The sequence below is a fragment of the Oreochromis aureus genome, linkage group 5, assembly GCF_013358895.1.
Source record: "Oreochromis aureus strain Israel breed Guangdong linkage group 5, ZZ_aureus, whole genome shotgun sequence".
In the NCBI taxonomy this organism is placed as follows: Eukaryota; Metazoa; Chordata; class Actinopteri; order Cichliformes; family Cichlidae; genus Oreochromis; species Oreochromis aureus.
In genome coordinates, this window is record NC_052946.1 from 7,331,277 (window position 1) to 7,341,471 (window position 10,195).

Genomic DNA, 10,195 nt, shown 5'->3' on the forward strand with positions numbered 1-10,195 from the left:
CTTTGATGAGTTTTATTTGGCTGATAATCATTTGTTTTAGGGAGTGTTGTGAGCTCAGGAGTGTTGTGAGCTCAGTGATTCACTGATGTTTGTTATGCCAAAAGCACACAAAGACAGAGGCCTCTCTAAAGGTCTGTGAAGCTTTTGGTGTTGGATTCTGAGCTGAAATGTCCCCGACTTCCTTCTACCTGAATAATGCTCACTTTATGAACAGTTTATTTGTGCATGTAAAGGAATGAAGAAGTAGTGTATGACATTACCAGTTGCTCAGGTTACCAGTTTACCCATCAGCTATGAGAAACTGACCTTCAGCTGATATCAGTGGAGCAAATTCTAAACAACTTCAAAACCAACTCACTGTTTCACTAGAGGTGTTTCCAACCCCAGTACTGAACCGAAATCATACCATGGAAATTGCATTGTATTTGCAATGTAGTGCACACATTAGCCATCAATTAAAAGACAGCTTTTGTTGATCTTTGTGACAATTTGTGCTTCATTTTTTTTTGTGTTTCTGTGACTGATTAAACATAATCAAGCAGTTATATGGGGTATTTATAGTTTCTTTTACGGATAATTTTTCCCCTTTGAAGTTATTTTGCATCTCTCTGTAGTTATGTGACACCGCTTTGTGCCTTTTGTTGATCGATTCCATTTCTGTAGTTGTTTTGCATCTCTTTGTAGTTCTTATGTGTACATTTATTGTACATCTTTGAAGATGTACAATAAATTCCATAAATTCCACCTTTCTTTGTTGTTTAAAATCCCTTTGTAATTGTTTTATGTCTGTTTTTGGATGCTTGCAGTTGTTTAATGTATTGTGTATACTCTGTTTGTTTTTGTTTACAATTCTCTGAGGGTGATTTATATGTCTTTGAAGTTGCTTAGCATCTCTTTGTAGTTGGTTCATCTCCCTTGCTAGCATTTTTCATCTTTTTAAGGGGTGTTGTGCATCTCTGTGGTAGTTTTGCATCTTTTGTGTGTATCGTGAATCTTTTTGTAGTTGTTTTGTGACTCTTTGTGCATTTGATTTTTTTTAAGTTTGCTTTTCATCTTTGTCTTTTTGCATTTCTCTGTAGTTGTCTGATACCTCTTTGTGGGTTTTTCTCTTTTCTTTTTACGTTGAATTGGTTTTGCATCTCTTGTACTTGTTTGTCTCTTTGTGGTAGTTTTATATGTTGCAGTTTTGTGTAGTGTGTGAAGTCTTTTTGGTGCTCGTTGGGCTTGTTTGATGTGTCATTATGGGCAGACATCATCGCTGTCTTTGTTCTGAATCCCATTTTGGCTTTGTGGTATCCTTGTATTGGTTTTGTGTCCCTTTAAAGCTTCTTTTAATATTTGTAGGTATTTTGGCTCTCACTGATTCCAATCTGCAACAGAATAAAGGCCATTAACAAGTGAAGAGATTGTTACTCAAAAGGCTCATTTGTTTGTAAGTGAGCATCCCCTGTTACACACACTTGAAGGATTATTTCCCCCACTGTAACCCTATACTCTCCAGTGACAACAGCTCATATATCATGGCGATGTACCTGTCCTTTGCACAAAGGCTGCTCAGAAACAGCCCAAGGTACACAAAAAAGAGCCCAAGACATCGACCCAAACTTCTCGGAAGGAACCAAATCAGGCCTATTGAGGCTCCACCTCGCATCTCAAAAGCCCCAAAGATTCTGCTGCCAACTTCCTGATGTCAGACACCACAGCATGTCCCAAGAGAGGCCATGTTCATGCCCAGTGAGTCAGTGCTATTATGGAGGCGTGTGCGAGACTTACACAACAACAGGCAGCTGCTTTTAATGCTGTGCTTGATCAGTGGGCTTCTTTTTACTGTAGTGCCACTTTTGTGTGTTTGTGTTTTAATGTCATGCCTCTTCTTATTAAGCATTGATGTTAAAAACCATCTATGTGGGTATGTTTAGCTGTCCCATATAAGGGTTTAACACAAAAATATACTTATAGTATATCTAATGCATCAAGAGTGGTCAAAATAAACCTAACAGTGATAAAATGTCTTGTAGGTTTTTTTTTTTTTAGTTCAGTTTTTTCACCTTCTTCTCAGGGGGTCTTGCAAAAACCAACTTGCAGTTTCAGTAAGATGTGTTTTATTTTTTTACTCAACCGCCCTCAAATAGGGAAGTGACATTAGAAACAGATATCTAGACATGCACAAACCACAACGGAGTCAACTTAAATCTCCTTGCTTCCTGTATTCTGGCTAATATGCGTCTGTAGGAAGCGAAGAGCCCTGTCATTACATTTTAAAAATGACTCGTTTGTAACGAGTTGGCGATGAAGCTGGGAGCAGGAAATAGAAACCTTTGATGATATGCAGAGGGTAATCAATGAGAAATGAAAAATCATTGCAGTTTCAGTACTGCATGACTTGCTGATTTCAACACACTCCTTGTCACAGCTGACCTGATGGTGAAACCCGTGCTTATGTAATCATATCTCACGTCATAACTGCACACTCATAATGACCAAAAAAATTCCTTTCTATTGTACTTTTTTTTGTGCAAATGATTAACCCGCACAACATAAAAATGAGTTCACATGAGTGTGTGAGTTTCAAATAGGTAACCTCGGGGACAATGACATGCCTTTCTGTGTAGTTATTGATTAATTTCATCTTAACTGCATTTCCTGGAACTCAAGTCATCATTGATACTGATTTTACCAGGAAACGTGTGTGTTTCCTGTAAGAAAATCTGAGGTGCTGTCAAAGCTGAACGTACAGTCTGATTCACCTGCGCTCTGATCTCAAGTATATATGAGGACAGAGTTATTAGCCCTCTAATGAAAAGCATTTCTCAAATGCTGTTAAACAGCAAATCATTTTTATACAGCTTTTCCTGACATCCTAATTTTATTTCGAATGCTTACATTTTTAAAACTAATTCACAAAATCCCAAAACTACCAGGGTCAAAAGGGTCAGCCCCAGTTTTCTTTGTCTTTTTTTGTCAAGTCCATCTTCCACATGACTGCGCCCTGAACATCAATCCAGTAAGAATGAAATAACATCGCCTGCTCTGCTCAAAATCCCTACTTCAGTTAAGAAATCATCTACTAACAGTTTTTGTCATATATATGTGACTTTCAGTGTATGTGACTAAGCATTTTGTCAGTTTTGTCGTTTTATTCTGGAAGCAGCGAGGCTAGAACAACATCAGGGATCTTTATGTTGAAAATAAGTGTGCCTCATTTACACAGTTACAGAATGTTTGCAAAATGACTGCACCGGGTTTTATTGGATACTTACAAATTTGAAATTATGTCAGAAAACGAGCCCAACTCCAAAGTAAGGCTTCACACTGATATTTCTCCTGTCTCTCATGATAGAATAGAATTAGAATAGAATAGAATTCAACTTTATTGTCATTGCACATGTCACAAGTACAAGACAACAAAATGCAGTTTGCATCCATGCAGAAAGTGCTTTAGCAATAATATAGATATATTACAAAATATATATTAGCAATAATATAGATATATAGACATTGGAAGATATGCATTTATTGGAAGACCAGTTTTCACTGTCACTCTGAAGAATTTGGGAAGAGCTGGGAATCAGCTCTTTGACATCTGTAAACAAGTATGAATGGATCGCAGTCCTGTTTGGAATAGTTACTGCAAAAATAATAATATTGAAGCGGGGGGGGGGCTGATTTGAGGTGGTAAATATGTTGCATCTGGAGAGACTGTCATTTCTCAAAGATAACAGACTCAATATATGTGAGAGATCCTGGAATCCTCTACTGACATTTTTTAATCAGAACAATGAGTATTGTGTTTCTCTTTTCAAAATACAATAAAAATATTGGGGAAGGGTTATTAGCCCCCCCTAATGATCATAGTCAGTTTTCCATAAGTCTCACACGTCTCCTGAACAATCCCACCCCACTCCTCTTTGGTGAATCTCTCAGGCTCCTCCCAATTTTTGCTCTGCTGTGGTGGACCTTCATCTTCAGTTCATCCCACAGATTTTTAGTGGGATTCAAGGCCAGTCAGGAATGTCCATTGTGATCTTCTGGTATGTTTTGGGTTGTTGTTGTGTTGGAAGACAAAGCAACGTCCCAGGCACAGTTTTCACACATCCTTCTGTCTTCATGATTCTGCCTTCCTTAATGCACTGAGGCATCTCTCACTAGTTTTCTTTCCAGAGTCTTTCAAATCTTTCACTTCCTACCTCTATCAGGCTTTTTCTGTACTGTCTAGCTCTCTTTGAATTTCTTGACTGACACTTGGAAACTCAGCACTCAGAGCATCAGTTTTACCAGCAAAGGGCATTATGAAGTTAAAGCACATAACTGTACAGCAGCAGGCTCAGTAAAAAGGTCAGTTTTTCATGGCACTAATAATGTCGTCTGGTCATTTCTATTTTGAAATAATTGTTGCTTTCTAAAGAGAACTAGTATGTTTAGAAATTAATGCTATGTTGAAAATCCCTTGCACTTGTGAAAATTCTGACCAAAACTTATATCACATTTCGTCCCGTCTGTATTTGTACCCTGCTGCTGATGACACTCTTTGGCCTTTAGAGGGCAGTGTGGTCTCACAAATGTCATGCTCCTGCCCTGTGTGTCTGTGCATGAAAGATCTTACACTGTGATTATAGTTAAACGTCATCTAGGAAAAAAACTGGTATACAATGTGAAATGCTACATTTGTTGCTTTAAAATGAGTTTTATTACATTTAAAATTGTTTATTCTATTCATTCACACAAACTGCATGCCAGCAAGCCACCAGTACATGTTTTATGCAGTCTCTTTTCATCTCATACCAACCACTGCAGCCTGTTCTTTTTGCACATGATGTTCCAGAGTCAGCTTCCTTCTCCCTCTTCTTCTTCTTCTTCTCTCTCCTAATCCTCCTCTTCCGAAAAAGAAATGTGTTTGCAATAAATTTTCAGGGCAGGTTTTCTAGTAAGGGGGGGAAGCACTGGGTTTGGGTCACATAAACAGAGATGGATTGCAGATAGAGATGGATTCTGCTTTCTTTAGTGGTATGTCACTTTGTTGTCATTATATATAGAAGCAAACTCCTGGACAGAAGAGAGGCAGAAAAACAGAGGTTTGAGAAACTGCTCCAGTGCTCTCCTTTTACTTACTTTTTGCTTTATCTATGGACTTAATGTCTGATACAAACTCAGTGTAGTTATTGATTAATTTAATCCTGACTGCATTTCCTGGAACACAAGTCATCATGATGGTGATTTTACCAGGAAACGTGTCTGTTTCCTCTAAGAAACTCTGAGGTGCTGACAAAGATGAAGGTACTCTCTGTCCTCACTCGCTGTCACATGTCTCTGTTTAAGATTAAGATGTTTGTAATAAACATATACAGCAGAGTATCTGTTTCAGTCTGATTTACCTGTGGCCTGATCTGACGCCAGGGCACTGATCTTGTCCTCCCTCTTCTTCTTCCTCCACCTAATCCTCCTCTTCTGCAAATGAAATGCGTTTGCAATAAATTTTCTGGGCAGGTTTTCTAGTAAGGGAAATGCTTTTGGCTTGGGTCACATAAACTGAGATTGATTCTCCCTTCACTCAGCAGTATGTCACTTTTGTTTTCATTGTACGGAAGCAAACCGCTTGACAGACAAGAGGCAGAAAAACAAAGGTTTGTGAAATTGTTCCAGTGCTTTTCTTCTACTTACTTTTTGCTTTATCTATGGACTTGAAGTCTGATGTCACTTGAGTCAGCGCCAGCTGGTCCTGAATACTACAACTGTGAAAACTCGGAGTGTGAGTGTATGGAGTTAGAAAGGAGTGAGCTTATCAGTCCTGTCTCTGCCAAGGCTAGCTTCTCAAGGGTAATTGGCTGCTACTAGCATAACAAATAAAAATCCCAAATTCTCCAAATTTCTAATTCATTAAAATGTTTTTTCACATCTATTTTTAGTTTTAGTTAACTACAATAACCTTAATGCAGTACTAAAGATTTGATCCATAATGCTTTATTTACACAGAGGTGCTTTGAGCTAAATGCTAACATGAGTATGTCAACTCTCACTCTCAACAAGCACTTTGTCATGTATGTTTTCTCCACTGAATTAACAGAAAACAAAACTAAATAGCAGAGCTCATTTGTGTTTTTCACCTTTCGCGTGGATACTTCCTGTACTTAAGATAGAGAAGAAAATAATGTGAATTAAACAGCAACAGATTTGTACTTGAGGACCTGTAACTTGACATAACATAAGGGTAAAATGTGGCATGGCTTCATTTGATATACTAAAGTTATTGGACAACAAAGTCAGCTGATTCTTAGAGGGTCAGGAGAAAACCGTTCTCAGACTCACTAAACATGCCTGAGTTCATCCTGCTTTTTGGTACTTGTTTTTAAAATTCTTTGTTTTGTTTTTGTTTTTGTCTGTGTCAGTGACATTTTGCAGGTGAAGCCCTCGGGCATTGGGCTTGTGCCCAGGTAAGTCCTTTCAACGACCCCTCTGTGTTCCCTCACAGCAGATTCAAACAGACAGCTGGCCATGCCAAACCTGGTTTTCTGACCTTTGACCATGTATTGACTCTGCTTGACACCTCTCGTCTGATTGGTCAGTCGCTGGGGGAATGTGCCCTGACTTCCTGCCAGTAGTAACCCGTCAGCCATTACCCATCATTCCATTCTCAGACAGTAAACACTGGCAGGCTTCACACCGTCTTGCCATCAGGCCTGTGGTTTGATCAGTCGCGTGTCTCCTAACTCTTTCCGACTTCTCCCGGGGATCCGAATCATGAGGCCTGGGACAACGTACTTTAGGAATGTGAGGAGGTCAGAAGTCAACAGTAGTTCTGCAGGAAGCCCTTACTGCTCTAATTAGCTAAACCTGGATCTACTAGTTGCATTAGCTTTACCAGTTTCAGGCCTCAAGGCTTGGAGCAGGAGCAGTGGTCGGCTTGCTACAGTGCACTCTCCTGTGGAGGCTAAACACAAGCTAGGATGCGTATCACATGCATCGCTGTTGTTTATGAACTAAGCTTTTATCCTGGTTCTGTAAATGCTGTGCAGGAGTCAAAAGTCCAACGTGAATAAAGACATTAGTTGTTCCAAGAAGGCCATCTCCTTTATTTATGGTGGAAAAAGTGACAGAGCAGAAATTCCTGCGTAATCCTGGACTGTGAATGTGAGTGTGAATGCAGATAAGCTGGAAAAAGGCTGTAGCAGAAGTGCGTCATCACTGGAGTATATATTTCAATTTATGACGTTCTGGAAGAATCACAGGTCTGCAGCAAAAACAAACCTTTCGGGATTTATAACATGCAAACCTTGTTTTGTCTTTTTCAAAACTTATCTTCAAAATACGTCTCATTTACAGAAAGACGTGTTTGTTAAACATAATGGCCTTTTTCTTTAAGTGCCTTGAGGCGACTGCTGCTTTGATGTGGCTCTATATAAATAAAATGGAATTGAATTTCTTGGCTAAAATTTCACTCGTATCCTCGAACCTTTGTTTCGGTTTTTGCAATTTGATCTCCAGCGTACGTAATGAACAATTGTGTATGTTATGTAGGTCATATACATGAATGAATATACAGATCATTTTTATACTCCTGAAGATTTTCTGTATAGTTCTTTCATGGTGCTCAATAATGAGGTGAACGTGACCCCACCCTTTCTTCCTATCTTTTGCAGACCTCTTTAAATATTTACTGAAGACTCAAACTGTGCTAAAACAACATAGATTATTCAGGTCTCCTCGTGACAGACGAATCCCTCAGTTTATCACTCTTTGGGTGCTGGTCAAAAGCCAGAAATCACAAAAACTGTGCGAGAACAACTAGAAGCAGAGAGAATAGCATCTGTTGATATCTTTTAGTCTTGATAACACAGCACAGAAAAGACCTGTGATATTTATACACTACTCCAAAATTTAAAAGGAGCACTTCAAAAGCACCACAGATCTTAAGGAAAAAAGGGGGAAAAATCATCGGGTAATTTGTTAAGAATGAAAGGATGGCACATCTTTTGATGGATATAAAATGATCAGCCTACAGAGGGCTGAGTTCAAAGACACCTCAAAAATCAGAGTGAAAAATGGTACAGCAGGCTTGTTCATTTTGACTAAATGTCATTACAAAAATGGTACCCAGTAGTTTGTATGGCCCCCCATGTGCTTGTATACATCGCTTACAACATTGGGGCATGCTCCTAATAAGACCGCCAGTAGGAACCAGTACCCACAGCACCAGAGTACGATCTGACAGTGGGTTAAAGGATTTCATCCTGATACCTAATGGCAGTCATGGTTCTGTTGCCTGGCCTGTAGAGTTCTGTGTGTCCCTCAGTGCCTCCCCAGACAATCAGTGACCCACCGCCAAACCAGTCATGCTGAACAATATACAGGCAGCATGTCATCCTCCATGGTTTCTCCAGACTCTTTAATGTTTGTCCCCTGTGCTCAGAGCGAACCATCTGTGAAAAACACAGGGTGGCAAATACCAAGCTCCATAGTGCCACGTAGTGAGCACAGAGCCCACTAGAAGACGTTGGGCCCTCAGCCACCCTCATGAAGTCTGTTTCTAAATGTTTGGTCAGAGACATTCACACCAGTGTCATTTTGGGGGTTATTTTGTAGCTCCGGCAGTGCTCATTATGTTCCTCCTTGCACAAAGGTGCAGATACTGGTTCTGCTCCTGTCTCCTGGAATCTCCTCCATGCTCTTGACACTGTGCTGGGAGCAGTGTTGGGTAAGTTACTTTAAATTAGTAACTTAGTTACATTACTAGTTACTTCTCTAAAAAAGTAACTCAGTTACTTCAAGTTACTCGTTACTTTCAAAGTAACGAGTTACTAGGGAAAGTAACTTTGGTTTTACTCAGAATTCTCTTGTTAATGTGTTGCTTCCGTAACTGGATACCCAGCAAGATTGCCAGTCTTCTAGCTTGCTTACTTGCCACAAGTGCACTGTGCCACCTACCAATAGAAAGGAAAAAATAATGTGCACATTTCCACGAGAGAAATCCCACGCCTGGACCGTCGTTGACCGCCGCCATGATTCTAGCCTGCTTTTTACATCCAACACAAAAACTGCAGTCGTGGTGCTTTTGATTGTACTCAGAACTTGGAAATTCTGCCTTCTGAATAGGAAGATGTAGGTAACACCAGACTGCAGATGAGCTGCATACAGAGCTGGACTGGGACAAAAAAAAATCGTCCCAGGCATTTTGACTAGAGACCGCCCACCATTATAGGAAAAATCATAAAGCCTTTGAATGAAAATAAACACTGTTGTGACAGTGATGTACACTGTTCTGATGGTATATATGTATCAATCTATCAATTGTTTGTTGTAAGACTCAGATAATTATTTTTTTAAAAGCAAGACATTTTAAATGAGAATAATAAAGAAAAGTATTTCCTTGTCCCCCCCCTTTCCCTGTTAATGCCCTACCTGCCCCCCTGGCAAAACTTTGCTAGACCCGCCCCTGCACAGTTACCAGCTGTCAGCTACATAGAAAAGGATGCTGGTGTTATTTGTCTCTCAGAAACAGCTCATAACTTCCCTTCAACTCATTCATGTCACCTAAAAGGTAAACCTGTTTCTCCATCACGTGTTCAGCTCTGATGATTCAGTATGAAACATCTCCTGGTTTCATCTTCATGTTTCCCTCTCACCAGATAACCAAATCGATATCATGACCAGCAGCTTTACAGCTGTGGCTCCAACAAACATCAACTGATACTAGAAATTAATATTAAATAAATTCTAACAACAGCTGATCAAGCTTAAACGTGCTGCTGCTGTTGTTTAACGCGACATCCGCTGGTTTCCTCTTTCTGGCGCAAAGTCGGCGATAAATAAACAAGAGAGAAAAGCCGATCAGCTGATCATTGATCAGTTTCGTGATTGAAGTAGAAACGGGAGAGGAGAGAATGAGAGAAGAAGAGGCAGCTGTGCAGCTTCAGCTTTGTGTCTTTTCATTGTAGCTGAAGTCCGGGACAAACTGTGTTCCTTTTCACCTCAGTACGAAACGCGTAATATTTTCTCTGAATACCAGACGATTCTGTTTTTTAGGGACGGTTGGCAACTCTAATAATTAACCGTATGAACAAAATAAAGTTCAACATCAGTAACATAGCACCCACCCAGCTGTATAGAAACTCCGTCATGCTAGCTAGCACGCAGTACGAAAATGTCAGCATAACGAAAATAAACTCCAACTAAACTTGGTTTATATCTGACCCAGATAGAC

At 39.8% G+C, this 10,195-nt stretch overlaps 1 long non-coding RNA gene across 1 annotated transcript; it reads right to left on the minus strand.

Annotated features, from left to right (window-relative positions):
- Positions 1–4,735: 4,735 nt before the first annotated feature.
- LOC120440114 lies at positions 4,736–5,957 on the minus strand. The gene is made up of 3 exons (XR_005612974.1): positions 5,659–5,957; positions 5,373–5,445; positions 4,736–5,043 (listed from the first exon to the last, which is right to left on the minus strand). It is a non-coding gene; the product is annotated as an uncharacterized LOC120440114 (long non-coding RNA).
- Positions 5,958–10,195: the final 4,238 nt, after the last annotated feature.